Source organism: Myodes glareolus, chromosome 17 (assembly GCF_982192425.1).
Source record: "Myodes glareolus chromosome 17, mMyoGla1.1, whole genome shotgun sequence".
Taxonomy (NCBI): Eukaryota; Metazoa; Chordata; class Mammalia; order Rodentia; family Cricetidae; genus Myodes; species Myodes glareolus.
In genome coordinates this window covers 51,049,327-51,070,732 of record NC_142042.1, presented here as the reverse complement: position 1 = coordinate 51,070,732, position 21,406 = coordinate 51,049,327, and the positions used below count along the sequence as shown (strand labels likewise).

The 21,406-nt window shown below is 38.6% G+C and overlaps 1 long non-coding RNA gene across 1 annotated transcript; it reads left to right on the top strand.

Annotated features, from left to right (window-relative positions):
• The first annotated feature begins 19,403 nt into the window (after positions 1–19,403).
• Positions 19,404–20,944, top strand: LOC148119400 (uncharacterized). Its single transcript, XR_015735263.1, has 2 exons — positions 19,404–19,511; positions 20,151–20,944. It is a non-coding gene; the product is annotated as an uncharacterized LOC148119400 (long non-coding RNA).
• The last annotated feature ends 462 nt before the right edge of the window (positions 20,945–21,406 follow it).

Genomic DNA, 21,406 nt, shown 5'->3' with positions numbered 1-21,406 from the left:
TAGGCCCAAAATACGTTACCCATTGCTTATCAGAGCCTACGATTCAAAAGATTTTAGGTAAACATTACACAAATAGATCTCTAGTGATCATAGATACATGAGAAACTAAAAATTTCCAAAGAAAAATCCTTGTTACTTCAGTGTCCTCTCAAATATCCAACATCCAGTCTGGCTACATATCTCCCACTCCCATAAGGAATGATACATTTCATTCTGAAAATCATGCAGGAGAATAACCAGAACACTCTGGAATGGCTTGCTGTGATGGGTTTGGAAATAGTCATGAGAGAGTAGTATAAGTTATCCCACAACTCCAAGATCCTTGATCTTTATCCATGTTATTTCTTGAGATCTCATACTAGGACATGAAAAGATTGATTTACAGTAAATTTAGAATTTCATGAAAAAAACTTGAAGTAGCCTTTGGCTCAGAATCTCCTACATCTGCATATTCATTCTGTCTTCTTCCTATCTGCTCTAAACAGAGCATTGCCCCCAAATTCTTAATGATTTTCTAACATATTTTCTGGTAAATAAAATACAAGGCACTTAACAATAAAATATCACTTAAGCAATGATATTATTGTTTTATACTCGTTTTATTACATCAGTAAATGATCTATGAATACATAACTCATTTTATCATGGAACCCAATTTACCAGCACATGAAAAAAGAACTTAATGTGTAAATTTGAGAATTTAAACTATGGGTCAGTCTCTATCATATTATGTGGGTGGTCATTAGTTCAATCTCCAGGACCACAAGGATAAATATGGTATTATACTGTAAAGAGATATGACCTGAATATGATTTATGGCTATGGTTCTTCATCTCCATGAAAGAGGCATAAATGCAATAGAGAGAGATGAATTACAGTTTTGAAGCAATTTTGAGCTACATATATTTGATTTTCTTTTATGTATTCTCTCAAAAACTCAAAACTGAATATATAGCTCACTGGGAGAGTTTTATCTGCCAAGGAAAAGCCCTGTGTTTGAACAATGGGACCACTAATGAAATATAATCCAATCCCCCTTGTACTATGAATAAAAAGTATCGGAAAATTCTTGTAGAAATTTGAAAATATCAAATCTTCCAACACTGGAATTGGTGCCACTAACACTGGCTATTCAGGGATCCTGAGAAAAAGAGTCCTGATATGGTAACTTTTCTAATTCCTGAGCACAGAGATATCTTCTGATCTACCCTGAGGGACGCTGGAGAAGACAGATGTATTCTTGTTTTTTAACTTTCTTTCTTTCCTTCTTTCTTTCTTTCTTTCTTTCTTTCTTCCTTTCTTTTTTTTATTTCTTAAAAATTTCCACCTTCTCCCCACATCCCTTTTCCTTCACCCTCCCCACCTCCTTCTTTCTTTCTAGTCATAAGAGCAGTCAGGGTTCTCTGCCCCGTGGGAAGTCCAAGGTCCGCTTCCCTCCATCCAGGTCTATAAAGGTGAGCATCCAAACAAACCAGGCTCACACAAAGTTAGTCCATGCAGTAGAATCAAAACCCAGAAGCCACCCACATTCAGAGTGTCCAGTCTGACCCCATGCTCCATCACTCCCAGTCTAGCTGGCCTTGGTGAGCTCTCATTAGAGAAGTCCCACCGTCTCAGTGGGTGGATGCACCCCTCATGGTCCTGACTTCCTTGCTCATGTTCTCTCTTCTTCTGCTCCTCATTTGGACCTTGGGAGCTAAGTACAGTGCTCCAATGTGGGTCTCAGTCTCTATCTCGATCCATTGCCAGATGAAGGTTCTATGGTGATATGCAAGATATTCATCAGTATGGCTATGGCACAAGGCCAGTTCAGGGACCCTCTCCTCTGATGTCCAAGGAACAATGTGGAGACCTCTCCTTGGATCTGGGAACCCCTCTAGAGTCAAGCCCCTTGCAAACCCTAAGAGAAAGTGGGAATTAGTCTACAAGACATGGGCACAGGAGACCACTTTCTAGGTAGAAACCCAGTAGCAGAGACAATAAGAGCAACAATGAATCAATGGGACCTCATGAAACTGAGAAGCTTCTGTAAAGCAAAGGAAACTGTCATTAAGACATAAATGCAACCTACTGATTGGGAGAAGATCTTCACCAATTCCTTATGGTCTGATCTCCGAAATATACCAAGAACTCAAGAAACTAGACACTAAAACTCTAATTAAGCCAATTTAAAAATGGGGTACTGACCTGAACAGAGAATTTTCAACAGAAGAACTTCAAATAACCAAAAGACACTTAAGGTCATGCTCAACCTCCTTAGCGATCAGGGTAATGCAAATCAAAACAACTTTGAAATATCGACTTACACCTGTCAGAATAGCTAAACTCAAAAACACCAATGATAGCCTATGCTGGAGAGGATGTGGAGTAAGGAAATCACTCATCCATTGGTGGTTGGAATGCAAACTTGTGAAGCCACTTTGGAAATCAGTGTGGAGGTTTCTCAGGAAACTGGGAGTCAACCTCCCTCAGGACCCAGCAATTCCACTCTTGGGAATATACCCAAGAGATGCCCTTACATACTACAAAAGCATTTGTTCAACTATGTTCATAGCAGCACTATTTGTAATAGCCAGAACCTGGAAACAACCTAGGTGTTACTACTTCTTTTCCCTCAACACTTTTCATTCCACTTCCAAAAATTTAAATTTTTTTATAGGGAACTGTTTTATTTAATGTAATTTTCCCTGGAACCATAAAGGCCATAGATCATGCCATGGATGTAGTCATGGTACCTGAGCTGAGTAAATGGGTTTATTACCCTTTTATGACCATTTCTAATATCTACATATACACTTTCAAATAAATGAATTTAGCAAGAAAATTGACAGAAGATAAATCTCAGACTGTATTGTTTGCCATCTCATCATGTCTTTAGTGTTGTGTAACAGGAGATCCTGCTTGCTAGAGTTTTAGTCCTGCCCAGTTCCCCAGCCACTTAGTCTCAGAGAAAATCACATAGAGGGTCTCATTAGATATGAACTAATTGGACCATTAGCTCGGGATTCTTATTATCTCTTGAAGCTTATATAAACCCATTACTATTACCTATATTAGCCACTTGGTTGAGTACCTTTTTCAGTTGGGGATATCACTTTCTGCTTCTTCAGTGATCGGGGAGGACTACTGACCTATTATTCATAGCCCGATTAAATTATTTCACAACACACACATGCAAATGTATATTACTGTCGCTTTCCTTTTTTTATTCATGCTTTTGGATCAGGATGCAAGATCTCAGCTATTATTCCAGCACCATGACTGCCTGTCTGCTCCTATGCTTCTCACCATCATATTAGGGACTTGTGTTCTTGAACCATTCCCAATAATTTTTTTATAGGTTGCCTTGGTTAGAGTGTCACTTTATCGCAACAGAAAAAACTAAATTGTTTATGTTTAAGAGACATTTAAAATAGTTACAGTTTTAATAATGAAAATGTATAAGGCTTTAATATGGCTTTTTTTAAATTCCAACCACCTGTGTATTACTACTTCTTCTCCCTTAACAGCTTTAATTCCACTCCCAAGCCATTGGAAATTTTTATCGAGTACTCTTTTATTTAATGTAATCTTTACAAGAACTATAAAGTACATAGGTCATACCATGATTGTAGACCTGATACTTAAACTGAGTAAATGCATTTATAACACATTAATGACCTTTTCTCCTATATACATATACACTTTCAAAAGCAAGGATTTAACAGGAATATTGACTAAAGTTTAATTTTTGCCTGTATTAATTGCCATCTCATCATTTCTTCAGTGTTGTTAGTTTTTGTTTAAGTGTCCACATCAGTATGCTTCAGTGTCTTCTAAAGTCTGTTCCATGGAATAAAGAACCTTCTTGAAACGAATAGTTCATGAATGACAGCTCTGTGTGTTATGCAGGTAAAGAATGAGTTCAAGTTGTTTTACATGTATTTCTGTCTATCTAAACTTTTCCTTAATTCATAACTGGAATTCCATTGAGTAACATCTCTGGTGAATGTCACTTTCCTTAAGGCTAATACTATCCTAATGTCAGAAATAAGAAAGATGTAAAGGTAATTGTATTCTTTGTATCTGCCAGAAGACTAATGAGAAAGGACTTGTTCTAACAATTTTTGAGTATTAAAATACTTTAAACTTTAATGTTTCCATCACTTCTTTTGCTATTCCATAATGCCAGGAAGGGAGTCAGAGAATTTCATAATATGGCTGTTATCTTGTTCTGAAACTCAGGCAACCCCTTGTTTGGAGTCAAAGTTTGAAAGCTCTGGGCCCAACATATATTACCCATTCCCTATCAGAGCCTCTGATTCAAAAGAGGGTGAGTAAACATTACTCAGAAAGGTCTCTGGTGATCAGAGATACATCAGAAACGACAAATTTCCTAAGAGCTTTACTTGTTGCTTCAGAACACTCTCACATATCTAACATCCAGTCTGGCTAAAATATCTCCCACTCCCACAAGGAGTGACACATCTCATTCAGGAAATCCTGGAGGAGAAAAGACAGAAGACTCTAGAGTGACTTGCTGTGTTGGAGCTTCCTTAAGAGCCTCTGGAAAGGGTGTGTTTGGGGTTGGTAAATAGCCATCAGGAAGTAGTATAAGTGTGCAGAATGGAGAAATCAATATATGTCTGCCTTAATAACTGTTTCATTTAAAGTAATATGCAACTCAATTGCCAATTTCAAATCCAAAATTCACTCATTCAACACATAATTGTTTATCACTCCATGCTGTGAACTGGAGATGCTATAACACAGGTGATCAAGCACCTCGTAGTCTAACAAGAAATTCTGTTACTGTGAAGACAGTCAACACTGTTGTGAGGCTCAGGCCTGCAATAGCAGAACTGTCAAGGCCTGAGCAGGAGGGTCACTGGTTGAGGTCAACCCACAGAGAACCCTTCTTTTGGTTCTCTTCTGATAAAGTGCTGATGCAATTCATTTTCCACCTGGCTTGAATTTAACTTGGACAAGAAAAAAAAAATGGAGTCCATGACTTCCCAGATGAACGAAGTTTAGCTTGGCCTGCAAGTCTGCTAATTAGCAGGAAATTTTATATTCTTCAAACAGTCCTCAGTTGCAACAGATAAAAGACTGACTCAAAGGAGCATAAAAAAGACACATAAGAAGAATTTTCATACTTCGTGGAGTTCAAGAGTCCTGACCTAAGGACAGTGAGCCTTGACCCTTTCCAATTTAAGGACATAAAAGGAAATGCCAAAAATTCAAAGAGCCAGTACAGTTAAGATGCCATTTTGCTGTTGTTTTGAGTAGAAGACAATATGTGTTAAATAATTGGGCCTACATCCTTCCGTGTCCTCTGAAATGTTTATAAAAAGATAGATTCTAAGTTCTCACTGTGAAACTACAGGTGGAAGGTAGAAGGAGCTCAACAGTTTGGGCTGTTGCCCACGATGAGGAAGTCTGTAGATTTTCAACCTTTTCCCAAGTTCCAAGGACTTTATGGAAGTGTACCTTTCTTTTTTTAAAAGATACTGATTTGTTTTTTGTTTTGTGTGTTTGGGTTGTTTGTCTGCATGTTTGTCTGTGTATGTTGTGTGTCCAGTGTCTGTGGGAGTTAGAAAAGGATATTGGATCTCTGGAAATGGATGGTTGTAAACTGCCCTGCTGGTACTGGAAACAGAATCGCAGTCCTCTGTAGGAGCAAAGAGTGCTCTTCACTGCTAGACCATGTCTAGAACACAGACATATACTTCTAATGAGAAAACAAAGAGAAATCATGAGAAGGACATGTGAACAACAAGCAAATGAGAATTCAAAACTATAAAGTATATTTAAAATGGCAAATATGCAGGATAGTCTGGACCTCAGATTGACCAATAGAAAATCCAATGACAAAAATTTTAATGATTAATCAATATTATAAAAATATTAAATGTAGTTATATTGTCTGGATTGAAACCAAGGAAATAACAAACAGGAACTCATTCTTTGAAGAATAGAGAACAAAGAATACAACAAAAGTTTTGTCTTCTATTAATGTCTTTAAAGTGCATAAGACTGTTCAAAGAATGATAACATCTGTTATAGAAATTATTATTATATGACTATGTAACAACAATGCAAATGCCAGAAATTGACAAAGGATAGTGTTATCGCATTTTTTTATTTTGTTGAATCTAATGCAAATTAGGTTGAAAAAAACACGAAAATAAGTTGAGGACAATGAGTTATACATTGTAGCACAGTCACTAAAACAACATTAATAGGTTGATCTAAGAAGAGAAGAGGATTTAAAAATTGCAAAATTAAAAGGCATGAACTACTTTGTTTTTATATTGCAAAATAGTAATTAAATTTAAACTTAGATTTGGTAAATTTTAACAGACTAACACCAACTGAAAGGCGAGAATTATTCAATTTGATTTAAAAAAATTTCTCATTACATATTGTATATTCAATATTTGATTGTAATATAACTAGGTCAAGACTAAGAGAACAGGAAAAGAAACATTTAGTAAACAGTTGGTAGAAGACTGACGCTAGATTAATAGCAGACAAATGGATTTAGAAAAAATAAGCATCAAGGGGATCAAAAAATAGTATTTCATATGATCAATATGGAATTCCTTAAAATAATAAAGCAGCAATAAAATGTATATGAGTCAAATAGCACCACTCTAAATTATAAAACAAAAAAAATGTATAAAGCTAAGAAAAGCAAACTCTCTTCTCGCAGCTAGAGATTTGGTCTGAGCTGCTTCATACATCTGTCAAATTCATACATTTTCCAAATAAAAATGGCCTCTTTACCAATAATGTCCAAGTGCCAGAGTAAAATTGAGTTCGAGTTGATCTTAAAACATTAAGTCTAACAAAATATATCCATAATCAAATGAAAGAAACTTAGAAATCAATAAAAACATATGTACAAATCCCCAATGTTTATAAGTGAAACAAATCTTATTTCTGAATAGTCTATAGATTAAATATATAAATAATATTGGAAAGTGTTTCCATCTGTAAGATATGGGATATGTAGAACACTGAGGGAGGTGATCAAGGATTAATAAAAATAGGAGGGGCATTCATGTGCACACTCTAAAATATCCCATTTATAATATTATTCTTGCAGAAAATGTATAATTTTATCAGAGAAATCCACAATGAAAGATATTTTACATGGCAGTTAGCAACTATTCAAAAATGTTAAGAAAGCAAAATAAGTGTTTAGACATTATAGTTCAAAGGAACAGAATGAAAAAAACAAAGAAGCAGAAAATGAAAAACATTGGCTTGTCAGTTGATCATGTATCAATGGTAACTCTAGTTTTGGTACTTACCCTGTGGCTAGAATTTGGTAAGAAAATTAAGAAAAGTTGGGAAATACACATTTCAACTCACTATACTCTGATTTTCAAAATATTTTTAAAGTTTCAATACAATATTTTGTTCTTTCAAAATTTCAAATCTACATGAAATACAATTTGATTATGTTGCCCATCCATCCAACTACCAACTTTTCTGGACATGACAGTATTATTTCACTCATGAACTCACATCAGCTACACTTGCCTGCACAAGACTAGCACAAGATCAAGCCAGTCAACACTCAGCATGGAAAGCAGAGGGGCTAAAAAACCTCCATGTGTGGCTGAGAAGCTATTGACAGTTGATGGCTTCTGGGGATGAAAGAGTCAGTTACCTTTCAGGGCACTATTCTTAGGAAGTGACTACTCCAATATATGACTTCAAACCTAAGAATCTATGGCCTGCATAAACTGTAACCAATGTGTTACGGGGACAGGGGGAGGCACAAACAAAGCTTCCCTTAACCTGAAAATTTGTTCAAAATAAAACCCCCAAAATTAAAATGCATATAAAACTGTTTTGAATGAATTTGTAGCACAGTCTAAAACCTCTTAAGATTTTAAAATCAAGTCAAAATAAAATAATAGAAACCAAAGAAAGTTATAAGACAGAAAATATAACACCAGCATACAAATTTAACAGAGAACAACTTTCTGAATTCTATTTTTTTATATATTAATGAAATCAGACATAAAGGATTTGGGGGGGTAGCTAATGAGTTCTGGTAATTTTGTCTCAGTTTCCACTCTGAATGTAAGCAGAATGGTTACAGTTAGTTGTCCTTAATACAGACTCAAACTCTGCACTTCCCTAATTCATCACTATGGTAGATCCAAATCTGTTTCTTATATACTGGCATCCAGGGTAACCCTGTCGCTATGCAACAACTTATTAGCCAGCTTGTCTTGCTGCATAGTTCTCAAGTCTTGAGAGGACTGAAGCCAGTACTCATGCTCCTTACTGTGAATCCTAGAACTCCTGTCTGCTGGTCTCACTGAGCCTGGCACCTGATCCTACTATTTCATGCTTATTTGAGGCCATGGCTTCTGGTGGAGGATCACAGGAAGAGATATTAATTTGATCATAATAAACTGGACATGTGTCTAATGCCAAGAAGGTTTCTGCCACTATAGACAAAGTTCCTATAAAGGGACACCTGATCACAGTCAGATTTCTGCATTGGGCCATTGAAAGGATAAAGATGTAACGTCCCATGAAAGGTACACAATGAAGTGTCCCAAACCAAATCTCCCTGGGCTCCTTAAAAACATACTTAAGTCTTATATCTATTTTCAAGAGAGAGTTGTTGGTGACTTGAGAACCCTGGCCCCTTAGAATTGCCTTCCTCAGACCCTTTGTCTTCTAGAGTGAAATAACTTGTTTTCCTGCATGAGACCCTCTTGAGTTCGTGATTGCAGGGGAATTATTCCTGGTGGGTTTTACAGCTGAAGATCCTAAGAGCTGGGGCATGGCTATCAATTAAGGGATTCCTATATAAGCTTCCCTGGAGCACAATAAAGTTGGCATTCTTGTATCAAGAAAAAGAAAGAAATAAGACAGATATAAGGGTAATTGTATATGAAGATATTGGCCAGGAGACTAATGAGGAAAGCCTTGAATGAACAATTTTTGAGGATTAAAATAGTTTAAACTTTACAGTTTCCCTCACTTACTTGATTTTCAGTTCATTGATATCGTGTAGGGAGGCAGATAGTTTCATAATTTCGTCGATATCTTGTTCTGAAACTCAGAGAAAACACCTACTTTGGAGAAAAGTATGAAAGCTCGGGCCCAACCTGTAATAACTTTTGCCTATTAGAGCCTGCTAGTCAAAAGAGGGTGAGTAAACATTACAAAGAAAGGACTCGGGTGGTCATAGATAAATCAGGAAATACAAATTTCCAATGAATTTTCCTTGTTACCTCAGGACCTTCTCACTTATTCAACATCCAGTCTGTTTTAAAAAATCTCCCACTCCCCCAAGGAGTGATACATCTCATTCTGGATATTCTGTAAGAAAATAGGCAGAAGATTCTGGAATGGCTTGGTGGTATGGGTCAACAATAAAAAATGTCGCTAGCTCAGGTCTCCTACCTCAGAGATTGCTGATTCACACCGGGTTTGTCAAAGGTCTCATGTTCAGCACTGCTTCATCAGCAGGGGCTCCCTTGTATCTGGCAGCGGGCGTCAATGGACCAAGCATGCTCTTGTGGAGGTTTCTGCCTTGGACCTTCTCCTGTTGAGGTAGCTAGCTCATGCCTGTTCCCTCAGATATTTCTGAATTGGGCCTGCTCTCTCAGGATCCATAAGTAACCCTAGGGTCTACATAGGTCTCTGTTGCTTGTCTGCTCCCTGGGTAGTTGCTCCCTTGTACCTGTTTCTGTGGAGTTTGCCTCAGACCTGCTCTGGTGGAGCCTGTTAGCCCAGACCTATTTCTGTAGATGTCCCTGTTCTGGGCCTGATTCTGTGGAGGTCCCTAGCTTGGGCATGTTCCTGTAGATGTCTCTGTCTCCCTCTCAGTTGTAATTACTTATGTCCATTAGGTCACACTGATCTGAACATGCCTCTTTCCTAGGTCACCTCACACTTACAGTGCATTGGGATGTCAATACGTTTGCTTTACTACAAAAGAGAAACATGACCCCCTCCTGTGTGGAAGGTGTAAATTTGCCTAGAAGTAACTCATGTTCTCTTACTGTTAGACAATGTGGAATATGGACCTGAAATTTTCATCCCTTAAACGCTGAGAACAATTACTGTTAACTGCTGAAATACTGTTCAAAGCGTAAATAAATTACTTCAAAATACACACACGCAGACACATAGACACACAGACACACACAGACACACACACACAGAGTTAAAGAGAGACAGACAGAGAGAGAGAGAGAGAGAGAGAGAGAGAGAGAGAGAGAGAGAGACTGTCTCTTTTTCTTTTGCTATCTCATGCTTTTGGATCAGGATGCAAGAACTCAGCTACTATTCCAGCACCATGACAGCCTGTCTGTTCCTATGCTTCCCACCATCATATTAGGGACATGCTTTCTTGAACTATGAGCCCAATAATTTTTTTTACAGGTTGCCTTAATAATAGTGTCACTTTATAGCAACAGAAAAATCTAAATTGTTTATGTTTAAGAGACATTTAAAATAGTTACTGTTTTAAAAATGAGAAGCCATTGACAATGGCACTGGGTCTTGTTTCGTCTGCATGTAATGCCTTTATGGGTTGTTTGGATGCTCACCTTCCTGGACCTGGAGGGAGGGGGGAGGAACTTGGACTTCCCACAGGGCAGGAAACCCTGACTCCTCTTGGGACTGGTGAGGGTGGAGGAGAAGGAATGGGGGGAGCAGGAGAGGGGGGTATTGGGAGGAGGGGAGGAAGTGGAAATTCTTTAAATAAATAAATAAGGATAAAAAAGTGAAAAAATAAGGCTTTAATATAGCACTTTTAAAATTCCCACCACCTGTGTATTACTACTTCTTTTCCTTAATATTCTTAATTCCACTCCCAAGCCATTGGAAATGTTCATTGAGAACTCTTTTATTTAATGTAATCTTTACAAGAACCATAAAGTCCATGGGTCATGCCATGATAGTAGTCCTAATACTTGAACTGAGTAAATGCATTTATAACTCATTTATGACCATGTCTCATATCTACATAAACATTTCAAAGGCAGGGATTTAACCAGAATATTGATTGAAGATATCTCTCAGCCCGTATTAATTGTCATCTCATAATTTCTTCAGTGTTGTTGGTTTTTGCCAGGTGTCCCATATCAGTATGCTTCAGTGCCATCTAAAGTCTGTACCATGGACTAAAGACCCTTCTTCAAAAGAACAGTTAATGAATGACAGATTTGTGTTCATACTCGTAACTGGAACAATTCATCAGGAGGAAGTCTCAATCCTGAATATCTATGCTCCTAATACAAAGGCACCCACATATGTAAAAGAAACTCTTCTAGAACTCAAGGCAGTCATCAAACCACACACACTAATAGTAGGAGACTTCAACACTCCTCTCTCACCAATGGCCAGGTCAATCAGACAGAAACCAAACAGAGAATTGAGAGACCTATTGGAGGTATTGAATCAAATGAACTTAACAGACATCTATAGAACACTCCACCCAAATAGGAAAGAATATACCTTTTTCTCGGCAGCTCATGGAACCTTCTCGAAAATTGACCACATACTCGGTAACAAAGCAAACTTCCACAGATACAAAAAAATATTAGTAACTACCTGTGTCTTCTCAGATCACCATGGACTAAAATTAGAATTCAACAACAATGCTCCCCCCAGGAAGCCAACAAACTCATGGAAACTGAACAGTCAACTACTAAATCACCCCTGGGTCAAGGAAGAAATAAAGAAAGAAATTAATCTCTTCCTTGAATTTAATGAAAACAAAGACACAACATACTCAAACCTATGGGACACTATGAAAGCAGTGCTAAGAGGAAAGTTCATAGCACTAAGTGCCCAATTAAAGAAAGCGGAGAAAGCACACATTGGAGACTTAACAGCACACTTGAAAGATCTAGAAAAAAAAGAAGCTGATTCACCCAGGAGGTCTAGAAGACTGGAAATAATCAAACTGAGGGCTGAAATCAACAAAATAGAAACAGAGAAAACAATCCAAAGAATCAATGAATCAAAAAGCTGGTTCTTGGAGAAAATCAACAAGATTGACAAACCCCTATCCAAGTTAATCAAACGGCAGAGAGAGAACATGCAAATTAATAAGATCAGAAATGAAAAGGGGGAGATAACCACAGACACAGAGGAAATTCAGAGAATCATTAGATCTTACTATGAAAGTTTATATGCCACAAAGTTGGAAAATGTAAAAGAAATGGACATTTTTTTTAGATAAATACCATATACCAAAGTTGAACCAAGAACAGGTGAACAATCTAAATAGACCTGTTAGTCGCGAAGAGTTAGAAGCTGTTATCAAAAATCTCCCTACCAAAAAAAGCCCAGGACCAGATGGTTTCAATGCAGAATTCTACCAGAACTTCCAGGAAGAGCTAATACCTATACTCCTTAACGTATTCCACAATATAGAAACAGAAGAGTCACTGCCTAACTCCTTTTATGAAGCTACAGTTACCCTAATACCAAAACCACACAAAGACACAACCAAGAAAGAGAATTACAGGCCAATCTCACTCATGAACATCGAAGCGAAAATTCTCAATAAAATCCTGGCAAATCGAATCCAGGAACACATTAGAAAAATCATCCATTATGATCAAGTAGGCTTCATTCCAGAGATGCAGGGCTGGTTCAACATAAGCAAATCTATCAATGTAATCCATCATATAAATAAACTGAAAGAAAAAAACCATATGATCATCTCACTAGATGCTGAAAAAGCGTTTGACAAAATTCAACACCCATTTATGATAAAGGTGTTGGAGAGACTGGGGATACAAGGATCATACCTAAATATAATAAAAGCAATATACACCAAGCCGACAGCTAACATCAAACTGAATGGAGAGAAACTCAAAGCCTTTCCACTAAAATCAGGAACGCGACAAGGCTGTCCACTGTCTCCATACCTCTTCAATAAAGTGCTTGAAGTTCTAGCAATAGCAATAAGACAACATAAGGGGATCACGGGGATTCGAATTGGAAAGGATGAAGTTAAACTTTCGTTATTTGCTGACGATATGATAGTGTACATAAGCGACCCCAAAAACTCTACCAAAGAACTCCTACAGCTGATAAACACCTTTAGTAACGTGGCAGGATACAAGATCAACTCCAAAAATCAGTGGCCCTCCTATACACAAAGGATAAAGAAGCAGAGAGGGAAATCAGAGAAGCATCACCTTTCACGATAGCCACAAATAGCATAAAATATCTTTGGGTTACTCTAACCAAGGAAGTGAAAGACCTATTTGACAAAAACTTTAAGTCTTTGAAGAAAGAAATTGAGGAGGATACCAGAAAATGGAAAGACCTCCCCTGCTCTTGGATTGGGAGAATCAACATAGTAAAAATGGCAATTCTACCAAAAGCAATCTATAGATTCAATGCAATCCCCATCAAAATCCCATCAAACTTCTTCACAGACCTTGAGAGAACAATAATCAAGTTTATATGGCAAAACAAAAAACCCAGGATAACCAAAACAATCTTATACAATAAAAGAACTTCTGGAGGCATTACCATCACTGACTTCAAACTCTATTATAGAGCTACAGTATTGAAAACAGCTTGGTATTGGCATAAGAACAGAGAAGTTGACCTATGGAATCGAATAGAAGACCCAGATATTAACCCACAAACTTATGAACACCTAATTTTCGACAAGGGAGCTAAAGGTATACAATGGAAGAAGGAAAGCATCTTTAACAAATGGTGCTGGCATAACTGGATGTCAACCTGTAAAAAAATGAAAGTAGATCCATATCTATCACCATGCACAAAAATCAAGTCCAAATGGATTAAAGACATCAACATTAATCCGTCCACTTTGAACCTGATAGAAGAGAAAGTGGGAAGTAGTCTACAAGATTTAGGCACAGGAGGCCTCTTCCTAAGTAGGACCCCAGCAGCACAGACAATAAGAGAAACAATGAATAAATGGGATCTACTGAAACTGGGAAGCTTCTGTAAAGCAAAGGACACTGTCAGTAGGACAAAAAGGCTGCCTTCTGACTGGGAGAAGATCCTCACCAACCCCTCATCAGACAAAGGTCTGATCTCCAAAATATACAAAGAACTCAAGAAACTAGACACTAAAACTCTAATTAACCCAATTAAAAAATGGGGTACTGAACTTAACAGAGAATTCACAACAGATGAACTTCGAATGGCCAGAAGACACTTAAGGTCATGCTCAACCTCCTTAGCGATCAGGGAAATGCAAATCAAAACCACTTTGAGATACCATCTTACACCTGTCAGAATAGCTAAAGTCAAAAACACCAACGATAGCCTATGCTGGAGAGGATGTGGGGTGAGGGGAACACTCATCCATTGTTGGTGGGAATGCCAACTTGTGCAGCCACTGTGGAAATCAGTGTGGCGGTTTCTCAGGAAACTGGGAGTCAACCTCCCTCAGGACCCAGCAATACCACTCTTGGGAATATACCCTAAAGATTCCCTAACATACTACAAAAGCATTTGTTCAACTATGTTCATAGCTGCACTATTTGTAATAGCCAGAACATGGAAACAACCTAGGTGCCCCTCAATAGAAGAATGGTTAAAAAAGGTGTGGAACATATATACATTAGAGTTTTACTCGGCGGTAAAAAACAATGACATCTTGAATTTTGCATGCAAATGGATGGAAATAGAAAACGCTTTACTGAGTGAGGTATGCCAGACCCAAAAATAGGAACACGGTATGTATTCACTCATAAGTGGATTCTAACCATAATTAAAGGTCTTTGAGCCTATTATTCGTGATCCTAGAGAAGCTAAATAAGAAGATGAACCTGATGAAGATTATTTAGCTATCCACCAGGAGGTAGGAAATAGACAAGAGTCCCAGGTAACCTCGGGTGCATGGGGGGGTGGGAGGGTCGATGGAGGGGGAGAGGGCTAGAGAGAAGGAAGTAGGGGAGGAACGGGGAAAGCTTGGTGGCCGGGGATGGGGGGGGGAGGAAAGTAGGATGAATATGGAATCAGGGAACAATATATTTCAACTAAGGGAGCCATTTTAGGGTTTACAGGAGACTTGATTATATATGGGTTCCCAGGTCCAAGGAGAAATCCCCCAGATTGCTCTCTGGACAGAGGAGAGGGTGCCTGAATCGGCCGTGGCCCATGACCATACTGATGTATATTTTGCTTATCACCATAGATCCTTCGTCTGGCGAAGGACGGCTATGCAGTCGGAGGCCCACATTGGAGCACCGGATTGAGCCCCCCAAGGTCCGGAGGGGGAGCGGAAGGAGGAGGAACATGAAAGACGAAATCAGTACTGCGAGGGATGCTATCACCCACTGATACAAGGGAACGGATCTGATGAGAGTTTACCAGGGCCAGTCGGACTGGGACTGAAAGTGGACGTGATCTAGCCAGATTCTCGGAATTTGGCCGGATTCTCTGACTGTGGCTGGCCCGGGGTCTTTCTGAAAAGCCATTGACTATGACACTGGGACCTGTTTCCTCTGCATATGCTGTATTTTGGGGATCCAGTCTGTTTGGACGCTCGCCTTCCTGGACCTGGAGGGAGGGGGAGGGAGCTGGAGCTTCCCACAGGGCAGGAAACCCTGACTGCCCTGGGGGACAGAGGGGAAGGAGGGGGGGAGTGGGGGGAGTGGTAGGGTGTTGGGAGGGGGGGCGGAAATGGAAACTTTTATAATTTAATAAAATTTACTAAAAAATAAATAAATAAATAAATAAGGATAAAAAAGTGAAAAAAATAAGGCTTTAATATAGCACTTTTAAAATTCCCACCACCTGTGTATTACTACTTCTTTTCCTTAATATTCTTAATTCCACTCCCAAGCCATTGGAAATGTTCATTGAGAACTCTTTTATTTAATGTAATCTTTACAAGAACCATAAAGTCCATGGGTCATGCCATGATAGTAGTCCTAATACTTGAACTGAGTAAATGCATTTATAACTCATTTATGACCATGTCTCATATCTACATAAACATTTCAAAGGCAGGGATTTAACCAGAATATTGATTGAAGATATCTCTCAGCCCGTATTAATTGTCATCTCATAATTTCTTCAGTGTTGTTGGTTTTTGCCAGGTGTCCCATATCAGTATGCTTCAGTGCCGTCTAAAGTCTGTACCATGGACTAAAGACCCTTCTTCAAAAGAACAGTTAATGAATGACAGATTTGTGTTGCGTGCAGGTAGAAGAATGACTTCAAAATAGTTCACATGTATTTCTGTCTCTCCAAACCTTTCCTGAACTCTGAACTATAATTCCATTGAGTAACATCTCCTGCGCAGGTCAGTTTCTTTAAGGCTAGTACTATCCTAATGTCAGGAATAAGTAAGATGTAAAGATAATTGTATTCTTTGTATCTGCCAGAAGACTAATAAGAAAAGCCTTTTTCTAACAATTTTTGAATATTAAAATACTTTAAACTTCAATGTTTCCGTTATTTCTTTTTTCTGTTCCACGATTCCATGAAGGGAGTCAGAGAATTTCATAATTTGGATGTTATCATGTTTGAAAATCAGAGATAACACCTAGTTTGAGTCAAAGTTTAAAAGCTTTGGGCCCAACATGTATTACCCCTTTCCTATCAGAGTGCCTGATAAGAAGGCTGAGTAAACATTACACAGAAAGGTCCCTGTTGATTATAGATACATAAGAAATGACAAATTTCCTAAGAACTTTCCTTGTTACCTCAGTACTCTCTCACATATCCAGTATCCACACTGGCTAAAATATCTCCCACTCCCACAAGGAGTGATACATCTCATTCAGGAAATCCTGGAAAAAAAAAGGCAGAAGACTCTGGAGTGGCTTGCTGTGATGAGGCTTTCTTAAGAGCCTTTGAAAGAATTTTTTGGGTTGGGAAAGAGCCATCAGGAAGTATTATTAGTTCCATTACATTCCCAGATCCTAGTTCTTTATCCAAGTTATAACTTGAGATCTCCTACTAGGACATGAAAAGATTGAATTACACTAAATTATTAATTTCATGAAAAAACCTTTAAGTAGCCTTTGGGTCAGAATCTGCTAAATCTGAATATTCATTCTTTCTTCTTTCTATCTGCTCTAAACAGAGCATTGCCCTCAATGTTGCTAATGATTTTCCAACACATTTTTGGTACCTAAAATAGAATGCACTTTACAATAAAATGTCACTTAAAGAATGATATTACAGTTTTATACTCCTTATTAAGACATCACTAAAAGATGTATAAATACATATCTCATTTTATCATGTGCCAAATTTTCCAGCACACAAAGAAAGTACTTAATCTGAAAATTTAAGAAAAATTAATTTGGACTATGGGTCAGCATCTATCCTATTACGTGGGTGGACATTACTTCAATTTTCCGAATAACAGGGGTAAATATGGGTTTGCACTGTGAAGTGATATCACCTAAAGAGGGTTTATAGGCGTGGTGCCTGATCTACATAATCGTGGCACTTATGCAATAAAGACAGGTGGATTAATTTTTTAAGCAATTTTGAGCTATAAATATAAATCTTTTCATTGGGATGTCAATAAGTTTTCTTTCCTACAAAAGAACAACGAAATCACCTCCTGTGTGGAAGGTTTAAATTATGCATGTAAGATGTTCAGATTCTCTGACTGCTAGACAATGTGGAATACAGGCCTCCATTTTTGGGCTCCTACACACTGACATCAATTGCTTTTAACTGCTGACACATTGCTCTGAGCACTATTTAATTTTATCATATATATATATATATATATATATATATATATTCTTATTCACTGTTTCCTTTGTTTAAAGAATTTTATCTGTTTCAGGAGGTCCTATTTACTAATTGTTGCTCCTCAGTTTATTCTTATTCCTCCGATTAATACTCCGATTTCCAAGACAAAAAAATACTTTCCCTTTTCTGAACTCCTTTGGTCTACTTTTTAGAAGTTTGTAGAATCTTGAATTGACCTCGGTGTTGCTTTGTACTCTAGTCAAGTTCCTGAGATATTATGACTGATAGCAATGACAGAGATTACTCATCACTGTGACAACTCAGTATGTCACACTTAAACTTCATAGTGCCTTCTTGAAGAAGCTGGTTTTTGCAAGTAGCTGCATTCTGTCCTTGGAGAAAGATGTTTTCTTACCAAAACTGTGAAGAAAAATGTTGCTTTTCCAGGCCAATGACAGAAAAGGCTGACAAGGTAGAAAAATGCAGGAAGTCTGGAGCAAAAATTGGGATTGAGGAAGATTTCTGACATTTCATAAACAGAAATTTCTTCCGTTCTAAGGAATCACCTCTTCAGGCAAATGTCTTTCAAATCCTGAGACTTCAGCACAATGTCTTACCAGCAGCAGCAGCACAAGCAGCCATGCCTGCCTCTTCCTTTGTGCCCACCCGCAAAGTGCTCATAGCAATTTCCACCCTCAAGCTGCTCTTAGCCTTGTTCTCCTCCACAGTGCACAGACCCTAGGCCTCCCTCAAAGTGTTCTCAAGTCAACCAACAATGACAAAATACACAACTTTTAATTACTTCTGCCAGTTTTCATGCAGGAATATCTCATTAACAAACATTAGAAAATCAAGAAGTGATATATGTAGTTATGTGGCAGATAAAAATGTCAGACTGATACTATGTGTGAGTGTGCATGCATGGGTATCGGTCTGAGTACATGTGATGTATATTGGGGATTCAGTATATTATTTGTTTTTTGAAATCTAATAGACATTCATATTGATGCGTATCACTGCCAAGGTGGGCTCAACAATGATTTTTCATAAAATAAGTGTGAGAGATTGTGGTCTTTGTGCCAACTATCCAGGCAAGAGCATGCTTCATTAGGACGGGTATGATTTTAGATCATCTATTATTATGGTAAGCAGTCTTATAGTTATCTTTAGAGGGAAGTCTAAATATATACCACTAATATGTCATTTGAGATGGCAGTCCTGAATAAGGTCTCATTATGCCTCAAGCTCAGCAGCCTCCACTATGAGCAACATATTTTTCTTTCTATGGTAACAGAAAGAATTAAACCTAGGCAGCGATTCTGACTAGTCTCCTGGGAGAGGTTTCTCAAAGATGCAGCTGAGAGCACAGCTGGAATCCCCTGTAATACTGTCCTCCTTTCAGAACACAGGCAACTTATACCAAGAAAACAAGAATATAAATGTGCCAGTGCAACAAAGTACTTCGGTCAGCCTAAGCAGAGCAAAGAAGACAAAATAAAGGTGTAAAAAAGAAAATATTGTATTCCTTTAAAAGAGAAAATCTAGATAACCAGGGAGTCTTTCTGAAACTGAAAAGACGGGAGTGCCCACTGAGTCACAGAGCTCTACAGCAATGATGTCCAGGAATAGGATATTTCCTATTTTCTAAGGTCCCTGATATGTCGGTCATACATGGATTTTCATTTTGGTTGGTAAATTCCTGGACCTGCCCACAATAACAGCTCTACTCACACTGGGCAGGGCAGGCAGTCATATAAAGAGGCCCTTGACTGTGTGACTGCAGACTCCTGGTACTCAAGTCTTGATCTCCTTTGGAGAACCTGGTGAGTGTTTCCTGAGTTGGTCTGTCTTTATGGTCCCCTTATGTGCTCCTGTCAGTTTGGAGTGTCTAAGTGTGATGGTTCCAGGTGTCTTCATGCGATGAATAGCAACAAATTAACAATCAGAAATATAGTAATGGATTCAATGATCCACAGTGAAAGGTGGCTTTTTATTTTATTTGGTTAAACAGAGTATTTTTCTCTTTCACATGCATCTTTTGGTGTCCTTTTCAGAACCCTAGACACTAGCAGAGATTAGACCCGGGGACTTGCCTGAGTTTTTATTCTGCTACCCCAGACAACCTGCAGGGATGCCAGAAGGGACAAGGAAGACAGGGATGTTATCAAATTCCTCAGGGTTCCAGAACTTGACGTTGTCTGAATTAAAAGCATTTCTGTGTGCTAGGTGCCTAGTTTCACTGAAATAATGTGTTTATTTCCTGAAATAGTACACGAAACTAAGATTACTACCCACGGCTAGTGCCACAAATTGCTGACAGGAAAGGTAAAAGTCAGGCTGTCCTAAAACAGGGTTTGGGGAATATGTACGTGTGTGGACAGAGAAGTGGATGTGAGGTTCCATGTCTCCATCTCTACTTTCAGTGTGGATCACCCATAACACTGTCAGGTAATGTCTTTCAGATCCTGAGACTTCAGCACAATGTCTTCTCAAGACCAACAGTGTCAGCAGCCGAGCCAGACTTCTTCTGTGTGCCCACCCACAAAGTCTCCTGAGCCTTCTCGCCCACTGAAGTGCCCACAGGCTTGTCCTCCTCCAATGTGCCCACAGATTTATCTTCCTCCAACGTGCCCACAGACTTGTAGACCTCCTCCAGTGTGCACACAGATTTCTACTCCAATATGTCCACCTACTTATACTCCTCCTACGTGGCCATATCTTTGTAATCGTCAAATGTGAACACAGCCTTGAATCCTCCAATATGCCCACAGACTTGTCCTCCTCCAAATTGCCCACAACCATGACCTACTCAGCCATGACAGTAGGCGTGTCCTCCTGTGCAACCTCCTCCACCTTTTCAGCAGAAGTGCCTACAGAAGAACATGCAAGTGCTACGCAGTCACCAGGACCAAGAGAAGAGGAGAAAATCTATTTTCCCCCACTTCCATAGAAACGCTTGCATCTTTGCTTCATAGCCTGTCATGGCTGCAGAAGAATTTTGTCCACCCTTCACCTCTATGTGTCTGTGATGACCCCTTAGAGGGAGGGCATTCTCCTGACATTCTTCTCCTCCTGCTGTCAAGTGGTGGCTGAGTTTGTTCCTTCCACACTGCCTCAGTGTCCCAGATGCTCAGTGATGAGCAGCAGCTTCCACCCTGTGCACTCAGAGGATGTTTCCAAAACCATGAGTTTCCTTGTTTGTGTTGTTGTCTCCATGACTTCATTTCCTGAATAAAGTACGATATGGCTGTTAGTATTCATGAGGTCTTTTTTTTTTCTTCTATAACTGGCTCAACGATCTTTCTGATATGCTCCTGTTACATTGCTTTTATTCTTTGATTCCTGGGCAATCCTGCTGTAAGCAGAATTTGATTATAATTTGGGTCATAACAAAGATTGCTTAGTGATTGTTTGCTTAAGAGACAGAGTTTTATTATGTACAACTACAAGCTATTAATTAGCATGTGCTATTTTAAGAAGATTTGCAATGCTCAGATATGCATGTGTCACTTAGCACAAATATCCCCGTATACCATGTATTTCCCTCACTTGTCCCCTTCATCTGATGTAATAGTTACACAGGTACATCAACCTAGCCTTGTTATGTTTTCCTCTTTAATATTTGAAACATCTGTGCCAACCTTGTATTTAAGACTGGATTTATTTCCCTGAACATGATTATATGCAATTTCATTTAGTTGCATGCAGAGGACACGTG